The 21379-nt window shown below is 42.1% G+C and overlaps 1 long non-coding RNA gene across 2 annotated transcripts in view; it reads right to left on the bottom strand.

Moving 5' to 3' along the window:
* The window catches only part of 6430710C18Rik (RIKEN cDNA 6430710C18 gene), a 67872-nt gene that overhangs the window by 40609 nt on the left and 5884 nt on the right, over positions 1-21379 (bottom strand). The window contains exons 2-5 of one of the 2 annotated variants that reach the window (NR_102349.1): positions 13616-13823; positions 5723-5821; positions 1664-1782; positions 944-1000 (exon numbers count right to left, since the gene is read on the bottom strand). This is a non-coding gene — a long non-coding RNA (RIKEN cDNA 6430710C18 gene). The remainder of the gene's footprint in view (positions 1-943; positions 1001-1663; positions 1783-5722; positions 5822-13615; positions 13824-21379) is intronic. The other variant, NR_102348.1, reaches the window with a different exon arrangement.

Here is a 21379-nt window from a genome sequence, read left to right on the forward strand (position 1 = left end):
AATCACAACATTGTGATTGGAAGAGCCCGTGGAGAGCTCTCTGTGCCTGCCTCTGATTACACTCTATGCTTCTTCAGACTTGAGGGTGCTCCATCCCTACCTCACCCCCAACCCTGGCAACAGAGGCCACAGTGAGGAAAGATGGAGGGGTGGGGAAGTTCATGCTCTCACCCCCCCACGCCCCCAACTCTGCCCACTTGTCACTGTTAAAACTCCACCATCCGAAAGGAACTAAATGCTGATCCAATTGCTTGAGTTTAGTAGATCTGCAGAAATGTTGTGAATGCACAGCTTGTCCAGAACAAAGAAAGTCCTACCGTTCCAGGGACTATGGGCAAAACCTGCTTGGGAGTTGCAGGGGGGATAAGGGTGTGGATTTGAATGTAAGAGTGTGAGGAGTGGAGTGTATGCGAGTGAGTGTGTGTGTGTGTGTGTGTATGTAATACCTGAGCATGTGTGTGTATTAAATGTTAAATCTGGGGTGAAGAGCTCCAGGAATTGTAACCAGCAATCTGATCTTGCCATTCATGAAAGTTAGATTAAGAACTTTTTCCTTGGGGGTCATAAGAGTTGAGTCTCTGTATGGCTGTGTTACTGGGTAGTAACTCTGTGTCAGACCATGTAGGCATTTCCCGTGGCGCCCATCACAACTCCTATGCAATGTATGTTGTAATTGCTGTTCTAAAATAAGGAAAATCAGGACTCAAAGACACTGGGCCATTAATTACTTCAATGTCATCCAGCTATTAAAGGATCAACCTATACATCAAATTGATCTAAATCCAGAGCTACTTCATTTTATTCCTAATATAAGGGAATTTCTGCATCCAAATATCCACACCATTTTCACAACTCCAAGTGCTTGTTTATTGACGATGTTCTTGCTAAACTAAGGTAACCAACTCGAAAGGGTGGCGAGCTGCAGCAAAGAGATGCTACTTACATACAAAGAGCCCCCGGTCCAGGCTGCATGGAGGATGGAGGTCTTGGTGACAGGAGTCTGTACAAAGAAACAGAAATGAGCATTTGGAACAGATTATATTGTTGACATTGGTGGGCAGATCTGTTAGCAGATTTGGAGAAATATAATGATTCGTACAATGAAGCAAGTGAAAACTGAAGATGACTCCATAAGAAGAGAACAAGTTGTGTGCGTGTCCTAGTTTGCTTTCCATTGCTGTGGCAAACATCACGACTAGACACAGCGTGTGCAGAGAGGGTCTGTTTCATCTTACAGTTGTGGTCCATCATGAGAGGAAGCCAGGGCAGGAGCCTAAAGGCAGGAACTAAAGCAGAGAGCATGGAGGATGCTCACTCAGCCGGCTGTCTTACACTATCCAGACTACCTGCCAAGGGTAGAACTGTCCCCAGTGGGCAGGGCCTCTCACAGCAGTCATTAATCAAGAAAATGCCATGCAGATTTGCATATGGGCCCATGTGGCAAAGTCAGTTCCTCAACTGACAGTCCCTCTTCCCAGATGACTTTAGCTTGTGACAAATTGATGAATAATAATAATAATCTAGCAAACTGAAAAATTAATTATAGACATTATTATATATTATTTTAAATTTTTGGTGTGCAAATAATGTCTATGTGCATATATGCACGCGTGTGAGTGTATGGTATCTGTATACATTGTATGCACATACTGTGAATACTCACAAAAGATGTCGCATGTCCCACTCTATCACGTTCTCCTTATGCCCTTAAGACAGAGCTTTTCAAGGACTCTGGAGCCAGGGTGGCAGAAGCAAGCCCTAGGAAGGCTCCTGTTGTCACACCTAGAAGAGGGATGATAGACACATGAGGCCATACCTACCTTTTTAGATGGCTATTGGGGACTTGAACTTAAGTCCCCATGCATATGCAGCAAGCACTCTTAACCAATGAGCCACCTCTCTGGCTCCTATTACATATGTTGATTCGGCAAACAATAAATTTTTTGCAGATCTGACAGTGTACACACTGATTATTCACTGGGCTGAAATAATCCTGTTGGTTATGTACTGTGGTTTGAAAGTGTCCCCTCCAAAAGTCATGAAGCTTAATCTTCATTATAAACTGTGTTAACACTTTTGAGCGGTGAGTTAGTCATGAAGCAGCATCCCTGTGAATGGATTGGGCGTATGGAAGCACTAGAGGTAAGTAGCTTAGGCCTTTCCTTTGTCTCCTCTCCAGCAAGACCAGGGCACCTACATGTTGTCACCTCTGAGGAGGACACCTCATCTGACACTGAACATGCCAGCACCTTAATCTTAGACTCCCAAGCCTCCCCAGATTGTGAGAAACACTTTTCTTTTTGAAACAGGGACTCACGTAGCCCAGGCTGGAACACACTATGTAGCTGAGGATGACCTTAAACTCCTGTTCTTCCTAACTTCTCCCCAAGTCCTACGATTAGAAACACATGCCACCATATCCGTCTGAGAAGTTAGTTTCTGTTTGTTTCCAAATTACCCGGCCTGAGGTCTTTTGTCATAACAGCTAGAGTAGCCAGTCAGTCTAAGGGATGTGGACAGAGGAGGAAGGAGAGACAGAAAGCCGAACTGATACCTAACCTATAATAACATTAATAAGTAGGACAAACCCATGAGATGACAGTGTAGACTGTATTTGAAAGTAAAAGAACAAATAACAGAAGAATCAAGAGATTTAAAAGTGCCTGATTCTGGAGAAAGGGGGTAGAAACAGGAGGAAGTAGGGGATTACCCCCATTCACTATGCCCCCCACCCCACCCCCCAAGAATGTATTAGCTTCGTCCAAGTTGCTTTATGACTATAATATGTAACTATACTAGAAATGAGCATACAATTCCAGGACACAGTCCATAACAGCAAACAGGTCAAAGTGTCGGGAACTAAGTCACACCCCATTCAGTCACAGACGGAGAGTCGGAAACGCAAGGATGCTGACTTACACAGCCCAGGTTCCCCTCTCCTCTACAGCTGGAACTGTGCCGTCTTCCCACGTCAATTATTGGCCCCATTCCATGGCTCACAAGCATGCCCACAGGCCATCCCTCACGTAGAGTTCTCCTCCCTGTCCTTTTGGGTTATATCAAGTTGGCAATTAAAACTGCCCGCCACACCAACGTCCTCATGAGGGGACAAGGGCCATGTCACAGTCAAGAAAAGGGGCCAGGGACTTTCAGGAGACCTCAGAACCCCCAACCCCTATGAACATCTGGAGGATCTTGGGTGTGTTGACCAGCATCAGAAAGGAAACAATGCCTTCTTCAAAGGGAGGAAGGCTGTCACCAGGATTAAAAAAACACAGACATGTTAAAACCACGTTTGACACCATGGATGGGTTTGGAAAAATGCATATTTTTATTATTTACATTTTTAAAATTAGTATTAAGAAAGAAGACTTCTGGTGATTTCTAGCAGAGGAGACTGGATCACCACAGACAGGCCTGGGAGAAGAAGGCAGTATGGGGCGAGCAGTAGGTCACAGTGAACCCAGACTCAGACACGTGAGTGAGAGCTGACTGCCATTCATCTAGCCTGAGGCCCTTGATCAATTAAGACAGCATCATTTGGAGCAGAGTTCAGAAATGAAACTCACTCTGTGGGACAAGTCAAAGTTTGACCCTGAAACTCTGTCACATAAGACACTGTTGAAAACAAACCTGTAAAAGCATTTGTTTTGTTCAGCTATTCAGTAATAATAGTAATTTTGGGTCAGAGAGTATGGGTTAGTTTGTAAAGGTACTCAGCATCAAGAGTTGGATCCCTGCGACACACATGGTTGATGAAGGAGAGGACTGACTTCCACAAGGTGTCTCCTGACCTTCATGTATATGCTATGGTGACAGGAACATACGTGTATACTACACACACACACACACACACACACACACACACTAAACTGTAAGAATACTTTTAAGTTAATCATTCAACTTGGAGGACACAAAAAATACAACGGGCAATTTGATCACTCAAACCCGAAGCTGAGCATAGTTAGGCTAGACAATTGAATAATTTCTGTTTGTTCCGTATGTATTTTTCCATCTCCAGCCTCCTCTAATACAAGTCTGCAGCAGTCGGTTCTCAATTAGCTTTGTTCATGGAGGAGAACAGTGACACGGACAGAAACAAACCACAGACAACTCGACATGATTTACTACCACTCAGGGTCCAGCCCCTCCCCTTCCCCAAGGTCTCCAATCAGTATCTGCAGCCCCTGGCTCTAGATGTCAGAAGGGGACAGTGGGTCACACAGATAATCTACTCAAGGGTAATGGGTTTGACTACAATTTAGCATTGATTAATTATAGTGTCCAATTTTAATTCAGTGCTATTCACTAACTAATTAGATAAGGTTTTTCCGTGTTCTAATTTTGGCACAGAAAATTCCAAGCATAGGTACTTTAAAATTAGTAGTGCTGTTGAAAATTAATAATCATGTGTCCTCATCCTCACAATGAGTGCTGTGTGAGGGTCAGGAAACCCAGGTCCTTTCCAGTCCTAGGACAGGGACTTTGTGGCACCAGGTAATCCACTTGACTTCTAGGAGTGCTCCCTGGGTTTGTGAGGTCTGGGCCTCATTCTGGTGTAGGTCATGATGTGGTACATGTTTGCTCTTAGCCCTGTGGTCATGCATTAATGGTGGTGGGTCTCAGACAGGAATGATTTTGCTCTCCCACTCCCACCCCAGGCGACTTTTGTCTAAATCAGGATGTATTTTTGTTGTTGTTCCTAAGGAATTTGGATACGAGTAGTACTTGATGTTGGTAAGGGATGTAGCTAGGCATCCTGTCATGTCATGGGCAGCCTCCATCTGCAGCAAAGAGTTACTGAGTCCAAATGAGAACACTAAAACATAAGAAAATCATTTGGTGCAGATCTGTGGGATAGGAAATGATCCATGTGCAGAGACAAATCATAATTTAAGTTAGTAGGGTAATAATAATAATAAAATTGAACTTACAGTGGGAGCATCAAAGATCCTAAAAATATGAAATTTTTATTTCCACTGGGTGGAATCTCAGAGTCAAAGAAAACAGGTAGCCAGCCCTATGTCTGTAAGGACGTCATCTATAGTTGAAAGCATAGAGAGTAGAGTTAGGAATGGTATTCAATTCTACCATCCACCAGGAAACAGATAAGCTGCCACCATGTTTAATTCTGTACCCAGAGAACCTTTGAGAGTTGCAAGACTTTACAAGCCTTGTGGAGTGGAAAGTCCAGGAAACAAGCTATGCAAAGTGTGCATCAGCAGGAGGGATAACAGCTGGGACCCCTTCCCGGGCTTGACACCACAGAGACTTTGTACAGGAAGCTATAAAGAGCCTGCCAGCACCCCGAGAAGGAGATGATTGGCTGTGAAGCCAAGCACCGGCTAGATCCAGATCCTCTCTGCCCTTCCCCTTTCCACCTCCTGATGCTCTGAAACAAAATGGAGCATAAGAAAGAAGAGGATCCTGTATCCCCCCCCCCCCTTGCCATAGTGGATGACCTGAGATGAGCAGGTTGTGGCCCGGGCAGGAAAAGAAGTCTTAATTTTCAGTAGATATTGAAACAATGGTTATGTGTTATGCTGGGATATTATTTCTACATCAAGACTCTGGTTTGGATTAAGTTAACGGTGGGACTTTCTCCTCTTTTAAGTGACTCAACATTCTTGACATATGTCAGAGCTTTTATCCAACAAAAACTCCTCCACTGAATGTATTTTAAAGAGCAATGGAAGTCACAATTGGGTTTCATTTCACTTACCTCTTACTAAACACACTCATCCGATGTACTCTTTACATGTACAAACACACATTTTAGTTCCCCCAGGAATGTAATCAAGATTCCTTATGAGCTTTTTGTCTAAAGAAAAAGAAAAATGGGATACGGAAAAAAAAAATCAAACTTTTTGAGTTCACAAGACAAATTTTTTCTACTCCTATGAATTTTTAATCAGCTTTATTGAACTTTGTACTGGGCGGGGGGAGCTCACCTGTCTGTCATTAAATAAAAAGCTCTCCAAAATTATATACACAGATGTGAGTTCTCCCAGCACTTAGAGACCCGACTTTATGAACTCAAAGTGAAATCAAAAACTGAGTTAAAAACATTGTCACATATTTTGAGAGAATGACTTTTCAGCCATTGATGTATATCAAGCATTTTAACTACACAGTTTGCTAATTATAATATCCTGATCTTGATTCAAAACCATAGAACCCAGACTCCTTTCCTGCATTTGCATGGGGAGGCCTGAGGTAACTGCTCCTGTGTACCACCAAGTTAATAATAGTGAGTTTCTAAGAGGTAGAAATGTCATGCACAGCTGGAAAAACAGTATCATATTTGTTTCATTAACCATCACAAACAATATGCTACTTAGAGAGTTTTGGAAATTAAGTAGTATTTTTTTTCTTTTAAAATAATTCCCCTCACAAAATTATAACTAAAGAAGAAAGCGGGATGTTTTGTGACTCAGACATGTAATCCTAACTCTCAAAAAGTTGAGGCAAATAGATCAAGGTAAGTTGAAGGCCAGCCTGGGCTACATAAGGAGTTCCGGGACAGCCTGAGACATGGAGTGAGTGAGACCTTGTCGAAAGAAAGAAAGAAAGAAAGAAAGAAAGAAAGAAAGAAAGAAAGAAAGAAAGAAAGAAAGAAAGAAAGGAAGGAAGGAAGGAAGGAAGGAAGGAAGGAAGGAAGAGAGAGATAGAGAAAGAGAGAGAGAGAAAAGGAAGGAAGGAGGGAGGGAAAGAAAAAAGAAAGAAGAGAAACGAGAGGAAAGGAAGGAGAGAGAGAGAGAGAGAGAGAGAGAACTATTGGGCACAGGCTGTAACTCCACCACTCAGGAACCTGAGGCCGAATGAGGGCACGTTAAGACCAGCCTGGGCTACATGGCAAGACCCTGCCTCGAAGAAACCAAAGAGCCGCATAAAAAATAATCTTAGAATGTTTTCTGGGGCTTAAGAACCTTCATCAAAGAGTTGGCCGGCATGACCAGAGCGCATGGGAAATTCACAGACTCTGCCTCGAACCTAGAAGGTGACTCTACATTGTAATGCGATGCCCAGATCGTAGTCCAGGGGCACAGATTAGAAAAGCAGGCCGTCGGAAGGTCTGCTGTGATACAGGGCAACACTCTGCAAGCAGTGGAAACAACCCAGTTAAGATGGATCGGTTCAAAGTCAACAAACAGTGCCGGTGATGGCTCAGCTGGGAAAACCACTTACCATAAAAGCCTGAAAACCGGAGTTCGGTCTCTGGAATTCACATAAAAAACCTGACACAGTGGCTTTTATAACCCCAGCACTTCTACAGTGAGATGAAAGGCAAATCTGGAGAATTTCCCAAAACCTCTTGAGCCAACTAGCCTGAAGAACCGCAGCAGGCCAGCATTAGCTACACAGAGAGATTCTACCTCTAAGAAAAAAACGCTATTTAAGGTTTCACTCTAGAGCTTTTTCAAAAGTGCTCTCATTGCCTAAATGCACCTTGAAAAATGGAGGAAAATTCATTTGGATAGATGCAGTTTGAAAAGCAACCTTCTTCTGTGACACTTGAATGTTAGGCTCAGGATGCGGTTCCGCTGGTAAGTGCTAGCCTGTCCTATGTGTGCCAGGTCTTGGATTCCAATCCTGGCACTGCCCAAAATAAAATGAATGTGCATGCCTGTGCACAGCTCCGGGCACATTGGTATTTTGCACCGATGTAGCCCATGGTGATGACTGTTATCTATATCATCGGCTGAAATGCCTGTGGTGGTATCGTACAACCTTTAGCACATTAAGAGATTAGAGCCTGAAAATCCACCATCGCTGACGTCATCTAAGAGGCTGCTCTTACTGCACTAGAGTGGAGTCACGCTTGAGAGCCAATCAACGGTGACCATGTACAAGTAACAAAAGACAGCTCTGCGGCACACCACGGGTTAAGAGAAGCTCGCTAAAGGAGCTGTTACCCCTAAGCTGTGGTCTGTAGTTGTTCACCAAGGTTCATAGTTATTGGTTTACATTTGGGCTATAAGGAAAATAAAATAAAACAAAATGTTCCTGAATATCCTGTGATACCCAAGGAGAGCACATTTCCATGCTGCACTAAAGAGACATTTTCCAAGGTCAAGGTGAGCTTTACTATATAGATGGTGTTTATATACAAGATACGAGCACTTTTTAAACTATCTGAAAATACTGGTAATCTGAAAACTATGACTTGCTTAAAATCACACACTCTGTGATGTCTTTTCAATAGTCCCTGTGATCTTCTAATATGGGGAAGTGGTTTTTACCAAGCTAACCACCAGCCTGGAAATACCTAATGATGCCCTGAGACTAGAGGGAATCACTCCAAATTGCTCTAAATTGAACTTCCCATGGCAAGAACAAAGGGTGTCACTTAACTCAAGGCCAACAGCCACGAGCCTTGGGGGGTCCAATTTTCCACTCAGGATTCAAGGCTTGGGAACTTCGAGATTTTAAACGACAGTATCTCAATCTGGCATGCAGAATGGACAACTTGCCTGTATGCCCAGAGAAGGCACAGAGTTGGTGGGTTTGCAATTTCTCTGAGATTCCCTTTCTCTGCTACAAGCTGGAGGCCTCCAGGCTATATAGGTCAAAGCAGAGAAATGTCATCGTTATCCAGAACTTAGCCCTGGATTTCAGCTTGTTCCCCTTGTTCTCAAAACACACATCAGCACTTCACGCCAGAACTATCACGAATTGACTCTCCCGGAGCCCCGCTAACCCCAGGGGGGAAAAAAACCCACATTTTATTGGGTTTCAAGAAATAGAACTTCATCTAAACTAGCTTAAGCATTCTAACAATTCTTGGTTATTTTAGGGAATTCAAGAATAGTTTTAAGAGAGAAACAAACAAACCTTTACAACAGGCAAGAACCAAGAGCTGGAACACTGCAGAGGTTTCAGAAGTCATGTTACCACCTCAACATCTCTTTTGTGTTATCCCTTCGTCCTCAAGGTGGGAAATGGCAGTCACATAAGCATCCATCGCTGATGGCTTCTCCAGCCAAGAACACTTGAGCTGCCCTGTGTGCACTGGCCAGCTGGTTTAACTTGGATGAAGGGCCGGCCACTTCTAGCTTTTACACTCTTTACATAAAGTGAACTCCATTTTAAAAATGACAGAGGAGAAGAGCGAAGGGACTGTGGTGATAATCTGAACATTTGGGTCTTTTTTCTAAAATAAAGGAGGGATAGAAGGAAGCTGCTGGTCCTGATAAACAGCTAGGAGTCCAGGCCAACTGGAATCTGCCTTTCCAATGTGAAGAGAGGCCCCCTGCCACTCCTGGGTGTGATAGGGTATGAGTGGGTACCCAGGCTATGGCCTGACATGCCTGTATTCTCCTTGGAGTCTCACTGCCATTCCTGTTGATGCCGCCTCACACACTGAGCACTTCATGATAAGCCAAGGCTTCCTGAGCTAGGCACCAGGAATTACACCAGTCCGAACTCTTCATTGCAAGTGTCCTAGAGCTCACAGATGGAATTAACCTGTGAGTGCCTCTTGAGCTATTTCAGAATTAAACCTACACATTTGAAATGTTGAAGGAAAGCCGACCTGGCTATATCCATACTACGCATGATCAGTGCCCTCTGTGGCTGTGTTTATAACTGTTTGATCTGTGGACTATAACTTTGTATGTTGTTGCTGTGTGGTCTGTTGCCTATGTGCAGCTCAAGGCTGTGACAGGGTAATCTCATTCCTCTTAATTGAGGACACTTGCTTCGCTCTTAGCAAATGAGGGCAGCAGTTAGAAATCTCGCTGAATCCACATTCTCCCTATAGCCACAGCAGTATGCTTTTCCAACCGGGGCTTTCCAGGGATAACAGAATTAAGGATAAAAACCTCTGATCATATCTAAGAACAAAGAGGGGTAACAAAGATGTCTAGTGTCTTGTCAAAAGGATTCAGGAGCTAACTTGAAAAGGCACTCAAGGGTCGATGTTGCCACACAACTTGAATATTAATTAATAAGCACAATGACAATCATAGCAAGACACCAATATTTTAGTTAATGATTAACATTTTTTTAATTTTATTTTTATTTTATGTGTGTGGGGGGGTGTTTTGTCTGCATGTATGTCTGTGAGCCATGCATATACCTGGTGCTGGTAGAGGCCAAAGAAAGTATTGGATTCCCTGGAATGGAGTTATAGAGGGTTGTAAGCTTCTATGTCAGTGCTGGGAATCAAACCAAGGTCTTCTGGGTGAGCAGTTAAGAGTTATTAACCACTGAGCCATCTCTCTGACCTCATGAATTTCTTTTATATTAAGTTGTAAAATTACAATAGCTTCCTGATGACACTTGAAGGATCCTGGTGCAAAGGATCATATAAGCTATCCATCCTCACAGGTCAGTTGTCCTGGTCTCACAAAGTGTCCCATCTGGGCTGGACTGACCCTTGGGCTCTGCCTTTTAAAAGCCATTCTGAAAGTTATCTCGAGAGGGTACAGCCCAGGATGTAACCAGTAGACATCATGGCCCTGCCTCGAGGTGTGAAACTTTGTTTTGCCACGTTCTCCGTGATGTGGTGCTTTGCCACAGACTCAAGAACAAGAAGGTCCAATCTGTCATGGACTGAAACCTCAAAGCTATGACCCAACATAACCCTTTTCTATCAGTTGCTTATCTGACAAAAAGCTAAAACACCCAGCCTAGGACTTTGTACATATCCCCACTAGAATGAATGGCATCTCCTTCAGGGTCTATATAATCAATTTGTTTGGTTAGACTGATGATCCCGTGTCTGTAGTTAATTGTTCTCAGTCGCTGGGAGGTAAGACACTTGTGATGGCAGTAGCTAAAGCAATCTTGGTAAAGGGGAGAGACTTTGGACTTTTGATTGGGGCTCTTATGACTTTAAGAACTGCTGAAGTTGGACTATAAGAATCTCACATGATGATGTGACCAGCAGCCTTTGGAAGCACAGACAAGATTGTTTTAGAATCAGGAAAGAGAAGGTAGTTTCAGAAACTGCCACTGGGTCTTTCCTATCACAAAACCTCTGGCACTTATCGGAAGATCCAATATGTGGTTTGCGCCAGCCACCAAATATATCTCAGTTACATCATCAAGAACTGGGCAAGGACAAGGGACAGGCTCCAGAGTCCATTCCACAAATCATGATCCAGACCTTGACCAGGCTCCATGTAAACTCTCTATGTATTTCTCTAACTAGAAGAGGACATTGAAGTATGTCTAATAGCACCTGCCTGAAATGTTTTTATTCTTTTGGCCCTACTGCACTGTTTCCAGAGTAAATGGCATATGAGTGGAAAAATAATTACCATTTATACTTCGTAAGGTATTGTGCCCCCCACAAGGAAATCCCCAGATTCCTCTACAATGAATGGGCCCCAGGACAAAAGATTAACTCAGACCCCAAAAGCTTACCAAGGATCATGACTGTTTGGGGGAACAGATAGGTTCATCTCCTTGATGTATTTTGAGAGCTTACAGTAAGCACTATCTCTGTTGCTTGTCCATTTATATTTCCACCTTTCTTTAGCTGCCTCACTAGACCCTGCAGGTAGGAGTGTCCAAAGCTACATTGTTAACAATTGCCATTGCTTCCATAAATATCTGAGCTTTGGAGACCATTAGCTCAGATGTCTCTAGCATATCCCTCAACATCACTAGTTGCCAAGCAGGTTCTAAACGGGCTCCCGACCTTGACATAGGCAGGCCTGACTTGGTGGGGAGATTTCTCTTCAGAATTTGATAACTGAGGATTATATCTTGGGGATGATTTCCAGCCTCTCTGTCTCTGTATTTGAGCTGAGAGTTCTAAAGTGGTGCAGGCTGACTGTTCTGTCCATTCAGTAATTGTATGTGTCTGTCTAAGGCATATGGGCATAACCTTGGTAAGGTGAGTGATATGGTGTAGGCTGACTAGATGTATCTCCCAAAGGCTCAGATACTAAAATCCTAACCCTCAACATGATGTTGTTAAGAGGTCAGATCTTTAGGAGGTGACCAAGGCATAAAGGCAGGATTCTCAGGGATTGGTTTAGGTCTTAACAGGAGAGGTCACAGAGCCATCCCTCCTCTTCTCACAGGAGAACATGGTGGGAAGACCACTGTCTCTGAAGCAGGAAGCACGATTCACCAGACAGGATCTGCCAGTGCCTTGATCTTGGACTTCTGAGGCTCTTGAGCAGCGGTTCCCAACCGTCCTAATGCTGCGACCCTTAAATACAGTTCCTCATGCTGTAGTGACCCTCAACCATAAAATCACTGCCATTGCTACTTCATAACTTTAATGTTGCTACTATTATGAATCATAATGTAAATATATGCTTTCTGGTGGTCTTCGGCAACCCTTGTGAAAGGCTCAGTTGACCCCCCCCAAAAGGGAGTGTGACCCACAGGTTGAGAACCCCTGCTTTAGAACCATGAGAAGCTAATGTCTGATGTTTGAGCTACAGTCTATGTACTTTTATATATGTGTATTTACATATATTATCTTTTCTACAGTTACCTTAAGGAGCTATGATAGATGTCTATACTTGGGACAGCTTCTCAGGAGCTGCTGGCCAAGAATATCTGCACATAGCACCCCTGGCCACCCAGAGCAATGCATGCTCTCCACAGAAGGGGACTTGAGTGGATGGACAGTCTGTCACATCTGCATGAGCAGTCCTCTTTCCTTAAACTCATCATTGCCCTCTGGGACATGAAGTAAACAATAAAAATACATGCACAGGTGTTGTTGTTTGTGTTTTGAGTGTCCAGTCCTTCAGGAACCTAAAAAGCATTTACAAATATACTGAAGAAGTCTTACTACAAAAGTCATTAGTTCTTAGACCACACTGGATGTGTGCAATGTGAGAGGACACAGGCTTTAGGATGGCCTTGATGCTAGGTACACTATGTGGCCATTGCCTTAGTCTTTGTGTCTTATTGTCTCCTGTGGCATCTCCTCTAAAGACCACAGCACACGTCCATTTAACACTGACCAGAAAGAGAGGCTTCGGAGGCCATGGCGACATTCTTCTAACAATACACTTTTTTTTAATTATTGAAAATAGATTTTATTTTTCCTTCCTTCTCCTCCCAGTTCTTCCCCACTTCCTCTCCCATCTGCATCCACCCACTTCCTGTCTCTCATTGGAGAACAGGCTTCATGAACTAGAATAGAACAGAATAGAATGATAAAACAAAACTAAAAGTTTGATTGGACAAAACAAACAGAAGAGAAAGAGCCCAAGAGAAAGCCTGAGAAACAGAGGCCCACCTGTTCACACACTTAAAGGCCCCATAAAAACACTAAACTGGAAGCAATAGTGTGTATGCAAAGGACCTGTAGGGTGAAAACATTAACAGAAAGAAAAAAAACATATATAAATCATATGAAAATAAAAGATAATAAGATAATTTTTTAAAGAAAAAAAAAAAAAGCAAGAGCCCTAACCCAACAGTGTAAGACAAGGAATTTCCAAAGATGCTGTCTTTGTTAGGATTTTATTGCTGTGAAGAGACACCATGACCACAGCAACACTTATAAAGGACAACATTAATTGGGACTGGCTTAGTTTCAGACATTTAATCCATGACCATCATGTTGGGAAACATGACAGCATGCAGGCAGACATGGAGCTGGAGTTGAAGGTTAGAGGGGAAAGGGGGAACAGACCTCTTTAGAGTCCTTCCTGCTGATGAAGGGCCTTGAGTTCCTTAGGTCAAGTTCAATTTCTTCTCATCTCTGACAAACCACAGCAACACCAACCAGGAGCAGCCGGGGGAGCAGCAGCCACCACAGACCCTCTCAGGTCTTTCCCATTTATACCCTCTCCAGTTCCACAGAATTAAACTATCTGAAGCTGGCGAATATCACGCTCCTCCTGTAACATAAGACAATCATAGTTAGCAGCTGTGGACAATCTGAAGCAGCTCCATATCTCACACATGGGATTAAAACAAAAACATAGCCACATAGTGTAACTGGGTTTTTTAAGAAACCGAAACTGTCACTACAGAGGCCATCAAGATACTTGTCATGAATGACCCATCAGTTACCTGACCTGTCCAAATCCTGGCCTCATGGTTGACAGCAAAGTGTGGCTGCACTTTCCTTGAAAACACATCTTTCTCCCTGTGGAGGAGCAAGGCAGCTGGCGGGGTGAGCCATTCCAGATACTCCAGCAGTCTAAGAGTGCCATGAATAGGAAAGGATATGGAGGTGGGCCAGTGCCCACTTCTGGTTTAAGCATCCTTGGCCCTGGAGGGCACCTACACTGTATGGAGCATTCACACAGCAGAACTAGCCCAGGATGTGACTTAGGGGAGCAATGCTGTTTCCAGAAGAGCTAGGTGTTCATTTACCTTAGTTTGCCATTACTTATGAGCAATTAGTCAAGCTCAAATGACTGTCATGGTGGGCGTTGGCATCAAGACCCGCCCCTCCCCCAGCCCATTTGTCTGCTTAGGACAGCTTCGAGGTGTGGGCGGGATCTCCTTCCCCTCCTGGGCACAGATAAGTATGCCAACCGCAGTCTACTCGAGCTGCTCAGACCCAGCCCCACGCATCTTCCCCAGCATGGGGCTCCTCCCCACTGTCTGTTGTATCAAGTTTTTCCCAGCATTGCCACACTTTGTCCTTATTTCTGTCCCTGAAGATCTCAGAAATAAATGTCAGCTCCTTTCTTTCTAAGATTAGGTCCTGGGTGAAAATGACATTCTCACTGCCCTTCATTCCAAAGTTCAGAGCTGTTAAAATTTTTAATCAGTCTCTCATCCCGGTAATGTCATTATCCAAAGCTATTACTTTCTTGTCTCACAGAATCCTTTATTGTTCCAGCTATAGTATGTCTATTTCTATAACTCATGCATAATATTTATGACAGGAGTCATTTTGCAGATACAATGCAAAAACATATAAACATATAAGTAGAAGATTATAGGGTAATGAGTATAATCTGATAGTTTTAATGTATCATGTAGCATTTTGCAATATTGACACATGATATAATGTATAGTTTTATGAGTTCTTGACAGCATTTAAAGATGTTTCTGACTCTGCACTTCAAGTTGTTTAATGTTTTTATTAATTCTGTTTCACAGTAGAGAGCTGATATTCTGTATTTGAGAAAATATTCTTTACTACATGAAACTTGTACCCTCAATTGACCTATTTTTTAATCCTATGTTGAGATGTTAATTTGGAAGAGTGTTTATAGCCAACAAATGTCAGGAACTACAACTCAACAGGTTTTTACTACAGACTTCCCAAAGCCTTCAAGGTAGTAAAATGTATTTTGGAAGGAGGCCCTTTTCAAAAATTGTTTTCACTCAAGCACCTATTTACATTATGTGAAATGATACTCAATGAAATATAGTTTAGGAAAGACCAGCCTTTACCTAGTTGATAGACATTTTATATTCTAACTAAGTAATATGCTAAAATTAACTTTAAGACAGGGTATGTATAGGCTTAGATTATTCAAAGCCTACTTTAATAAGGGTTCCTAAATGCTTCAACTCCCTTATAGCCCAGTATCAAAAGGTAGGGGGGGGAAGATGGCTAATAGGACAAGGGGAAGTAGTTCTTTGGGGTGTTTCAGTCTTTGTTGTCAGCAGTCCAGTCTACTAGCAAATCACCAACACAAATCAGTAGCAGTGGCTCAATCCAGAAGACCCCACCAGGCCCTGCCAATTGGCATGAGTCCTCGGAAGCAGCAGCAGCAGCTGGAACACCACCAGAAGTCCTTTGGTGCATTTCTCTCTATGAAGTCACTGCAGGTGAGGATCAGCGAAGAAAGCAAGGTGAACAAATGCCAGAGCGTCCTCAGCAAAGACCAGCCCCCAGCAAAGCCCAACAAAGACCACAAAGAGTGACAAAGTGAACCAGTGCAAGAGCTTGTCCACTGTCTGTCAGGTTATACTTAATACCCTTTCCAAACATCACGTGTCCTCTCAAGGGTCCACATCAGCAAAACATCGCATGCCCTTTCTCCAGGCAGCTTCCAGAAAAACACCACGTGTCTGTTCTAGGCAAAGCATCCTCTCATGTGTCTGTTTCAACAATGTATGCATTTTAAATGTATCCACTAGCCTTTCTTTGTGAGGTTCTCACCCCTCACACGTCTCTGGCCAGTACTGCTCCTAAGGCAGCTGTATTAGCACCTGGGGTAAAGCAGAGATGTTTGGGAAAGGAATAGGGAGCAAACATGAGAGACGGCTTTAACCAAGTTCTTTTGATGCTAAAAGTGATATACAAGGTAGGATAGGGGCTAGGGAATAGTTCAGTCAGTAAAGGGTTTGCCTAAGTTTGTTTGGGTGTGACTCAGCATTGAATAACCTTTCATCTACAGGTGGGACCTTTTAGGACTCAACAGGCTCTATTTATACATGTATGCATGTTCGTTGTGGTGGTTTTAATATGCTTGGCCCATGAGAAGTGGCACTATTAGAAGGTGTGGCAATGTCAGAGGAAGTATGCCACTATGTAGGCAGGTTTTGAGGCCTCATGCGCCCAGTGAAGAAGAGAACCTCCTCCTGGCTCCTTTCAGAAGACAGTCTCCTGGTGCTGCCTTTGGATCAAAATGTAGAACTCTTGGCTCTTCCAGCACCATTTCTGCCTGCACGTACCATGCTTCCCACCGTCATGATAATGGGCTGAACTTCTGAAACTGTAAGCCAGCCCCAATTAAATGTTTTCTTTATAAGAGTTGTCATGGTCATGGTGTCTCTCCACAGCAATAAAACACAAACTAAGACGTGTGTGTTTGTGTGTATGTGTGTGTGTGTGTTTGTGTGTATGTGTGTGTGTGTGTATGTGTGTGTGTGTGTGTGTGTGTGTAGAAATATATATATAGCAATTTTTAAAGAATAAGAGAGAATGAGTGAGTCATGAAAGAAGCTGGGGTAGGGGAGATGATGCAAATATTGTAATCATATATAAGATGCTTAAAGTTAAATAAATAAAACAGGTACATTGGTGCATGTCTTTAACCCTGTAACTGGAAAGATGGAGACAGAGAAGTATTGGGGCTCATTGCCCAGTTAATATAGTGAAGTTGGTGAGATCCAGATTCAGTGAAAAAAAAAGTATTACTTATTTAGGAATATACACACACACACATACACACACACACACACACACACACACACACACACACACACACACCTAGAACTTGCTATGCAGACCAAGATAGCCTCAAACTGAGTGCTAGAATTGTACCACTACAACAGACTCATAAATACCTTTTATTTACAGTACTGTAAAATCTGGACATGTTACAAAAAAGAAATAAACAAATCTACAGCCATAGTGGAAGATCTTGGCACACTCTTCTGAATAGTTAATAAGTCAAAACAGTCTAAAAGCCGTGATGCCACTGTTAAGACACACTTAAGACTCAGGCAAGTCTCAACATCTCCAAGAATCTAGCTACTCACTATGTAGCCTGACTACAATGTAACAAAGTTTAAAATGAAGGATGAGGGGCTGGGGATCTGGCTCAGTGGGTAAAAGGCATGTATATACCACACACCTGCACACCACTCCCACACACCCAAAAATATAATGAAATATTATCCTTTAAAAATCTTAGAAAAAATTAAATTTTTAAATACTTTGTTGGCTAAAGATAATATTCTGATGAAAGTGAGAGCTCAAAACTGAATGTGAATGTACCAATATTTATAAGATAGTGTGTAAATGTAACTTTTGTTCTTCTAACTATCATCTCTGAAGCTTACTGTCTCAATCTGCTAACCTAGATCTACCCTCCCTACAATCTTATCTAGCCCTAGATATATTTTCAGCCTCTGAGACTTATTTCTACATAAGTTCACCCTTTCTTGTTCTTTCTGAGCTCTGGCTGGCTGATTCAACTTAGTTGTTCTGTTTCAAACTCCACTTCGAGATGACTAATTCAACCTGGCATCTCTCTTGGTCTCAACTGAATTGCTCTGCTTGGACTCAAACTAATTCTTAAAACAATCTGTTCTAATCTCTGGGTCCTTCTCATTCTCTGTCTCATTCTGTCTTCACCTGTGTCTAGTTTGCTCTCTCTTTGTAACCTGTCTCTCTATAACTTCTCTCTCTCTCTCTCTCTCTCTCTCTCTCTCTCTCTCTCTCTCTATCCCTCTCTCTCCCTCTCCCTCCCTCCCTCTCTCTCCTGCTATCTTAAGTAGCTTCCCTTTCCTCTCTCTTCTCTTGAGAGTTGGGAGTATCCTATTCTGTCAAATCTTTCTCTTTGGTTCGTCACTTTGTCTGCTACTCAATTAGATATCACTTTTAAACATGAGTGCTTCCTACTACAAACTAACTTTACCTCCATTCATTAAAGGGTGTGTACTAAGGACGTGTCTGTATTCCAGCCAGAGGGATTAAAGGTGTGTGCTAAGGCTGAGCCATACCACAACTAGCAACAGAGTTTTCCCAATAAACAACACAATCTCGGGGTTCACAGTATGATTAAATATACTGCAAAAAAAGTGCTAAAGTTGTACTTATAAAGAAATGCAGAGTCCAGTAAATGTTTGGAAAACAAAAAAACTCTTGAAAAGTCACTTAGCGGCTAAGTTCCAAGCCTCCCAGCTACGTCTCCTAATTGGTAGGTCTGACTTGGTTCTCATCTGACTTCTCTCAAGTCTTTCAGAATCAGGTGGTTCCTGGCCAAGAAACAAAACCATACCATCCTATCCTCCATTGGATTCAGATGAAAACTGGTAACAAAATGAGGTACAACTTCACGAGAAGACAGTGTGGAAGAAGAAGTTTGGGTCTGTAAGGAGTTACACCATGGTGTGACTGAAGCTTTATGCTGAATCGAAGTCATCTATCCTACCAGATAGTGCTGAGCATTAACCTCTAGAGACTGGCTCAGGTTTAAATTGGAGGTCTGATTTGCTATTATCTGTTCTACGTGAGCTAATTGGTTTGTTCAGTAATAAACCGTAGAACAACACAAAACAAAAAACAAGAACAAAAACAAAAAAACAAACTCACTGAGCTAATAACCTGAGGATACAAAACAAAATCAGAATAAAAATATCCAAAAAAAGTTAAAAGTTAATGAGGTAGAAAATGAAGTAACTACCCAAAACTCAAAGAAACAAATGTCAATTTATTTAAAGGCCAATACAAGTGACAGATTTCTTTTCTTTTCTTTTTCTTTCTTTTTTTTTTTTTCTTTTCTTTTCGAGGCAGGGTTTCTCTGTGTAGCTCTGCCTGTCCTGACACTCACTCTGTAGACCAGGCTGGAAATCCACCTGCCTCTGCCTCCCATGTGCTACCCTGCCCAGCTTTGTTTTTGTTTTCTTTTTTCTTTTAAAGATTTACTTATTTATTTTATGTAAGTACACTGTAGCTGTCTTCAGACACCCCAGAAGAGGGCATCAGATCTCATTATGGATGGTTGTAAGCCACCATATGGATGCTGAGATTTGAACTCATGACCTTCAGAAGTAGAGCCGTCGGTGCTCTTAACCACTGAGCCATCTTGCCAGCCCCTACAGATTTCTTACTAAAGGAATTGTGTCACCCAGATGGGGGAGAGGTATCATGCTCAGGGAAGGGAAGACATACTGAAGACTTTATACCAATAACATTGAAAATTAAGCAAAATGAATAGCATTCTAAAAAAAAATCAAATCATAAACTGCTAAAGAAAAGAAGGAAAATCATTAATGGGCCCAGAATGATATTATTTTAATCAATATGTACAGACACACTTGGCCATGCACAAATTCATCACCGAACACTACGGACAATCAATTAAGCAAAGCAATTCTTTTAAAGATGTATTGCAACAGCAAAAATACATCTAAGCCATTTAAGAATAAATCTAACAAAAAGATATACAAAGGAGAGATATAAAACCTTAATAAAGGACATAAAGAAGAGCTGTGTAATATACACCCTGCTCAGTAAAAAAGACTCAGTGCATAAAAATGATGGTTCTCCCCAAATCATTCTATAAATTCAATGTTCTTCTAATCAGAATCCTAAAGGAACATTTCACATAATGTGACAAGGTGATCTTCAAGTGTAATAGTAAAGAGCAAAGAATAGGCAGCCATTGTAAATTTTACTATCGTTATTAGCACTAGGCAGTGGTGTGTTTTGTTGTTGTTTTGTTTTTGAGTTAGTCTCACGATAAAACCCAGGCTAATCTGAAACTCACAGGAATCCTCCTGCATCTGCTTCCCAAGTACTAGGATTACAGGTATGAGCTACCACCCTTGGCTTAAAATTTTTAAGTATTAAGGGTAAGAAAAAAAGAAAGAAAGAAAAGAGAAAAGAAAAAAGGGTAGAGCTATCCTTTAAGAAAGATGGTTATAAAACTAAATACAAATAATGCAGCTAAAGACAGAGAAATGATCCTAAAACAGCCCAACGTATGGAGAGCATTGGCATCTGTACAAAATAGCACCACAGCCAGGGGAACAACTCAAGCCAAGAGGCCACACTTCCAGATCACGCCTCCTTCCCTAAAGGTTAGAGGCACAAGTGAGACTCTGGGGCAAAAACACAGCCTACTTTATAATCAAAATAGGGAAAGATTCTCAAATGTAAAACCAAAATACAGTCCAAAAGGAAGATACTGGGTTTGATGATATTAAAATAATTCAGTGCTGTGGGTGTAACTTAGTGGTAGAGTCTCTCCCAAGCATTTACAAAGGCTTAGGTGTGTCTGTAGTTGAATCTATGCTTAGCACAAACAAGACCCTAGGTTCAATCCCCAACACAAGAGAATAGAAAACATGTTTGTTCTTCATATATAATGGACATGGTATTATGTATTGCAGAACACGCACAGAAGCTGTGCAGCTTACTAGTAAAAATATAAACAATCAAAAATAGAATAGAGCTAGATTCGGCTGTGTGTGCCTGCAATCTAGTATTTAAGATGCTGAGGTAAGCTGTGAGCTCAAGGCCAGCCTGAGCCAGCTAGAGAGACCTTGCTTCAAAAATACATATATAAAAGCAAATAGATAAGTATGATAAACAAAAGAAAATATACTCAACCTCTCCTGTCTTAGTTAGGGTTTCGTTGCTATAAAGAAAAAAACCATGACACATTATAAGACACTCTTATAAAAAAGAATATTTCATCGGGGCTGGCTTACAGTTTCGGAGGTTCAATCCATTATCGTCATGGCAAAGAAGCATAGCTATAGCTCAGATTTTTCTCTAAACCTACTTTATTTAGGGCTCTTAAACACTTCAACCTCCCTTCTAGGCCACTGACCAGAGGTAGCAGAGAAAGAAGGTTAATAGGAAAAGGGGGTTGTGGACCTGTTTAGAAGTAGTCCTTTGGGGCGATTCCAATCTCCACTGTCAGGATATTAACAGTCCAGTCCAATAGCAAATACCATATACAAATCAGTAGCAGTAGCTGTATCCAGCAGAAACCCCAAGGCCCCACTGAATTGGCATAAGTCAGCA

This window comes from Mus musculus, chromosome 2 (genome assembly GCF_000001635.26).
Source record: "Mus musculus strain C57BL/6J chromosome 2, GRCm38.p6 C57BL/6J".
Classification (NCBI taxonomy): Eukaryota; Metazoa; Chordata; class Mammalia; order Rodentia; family Muridae; genus Mus; species Mus musculus.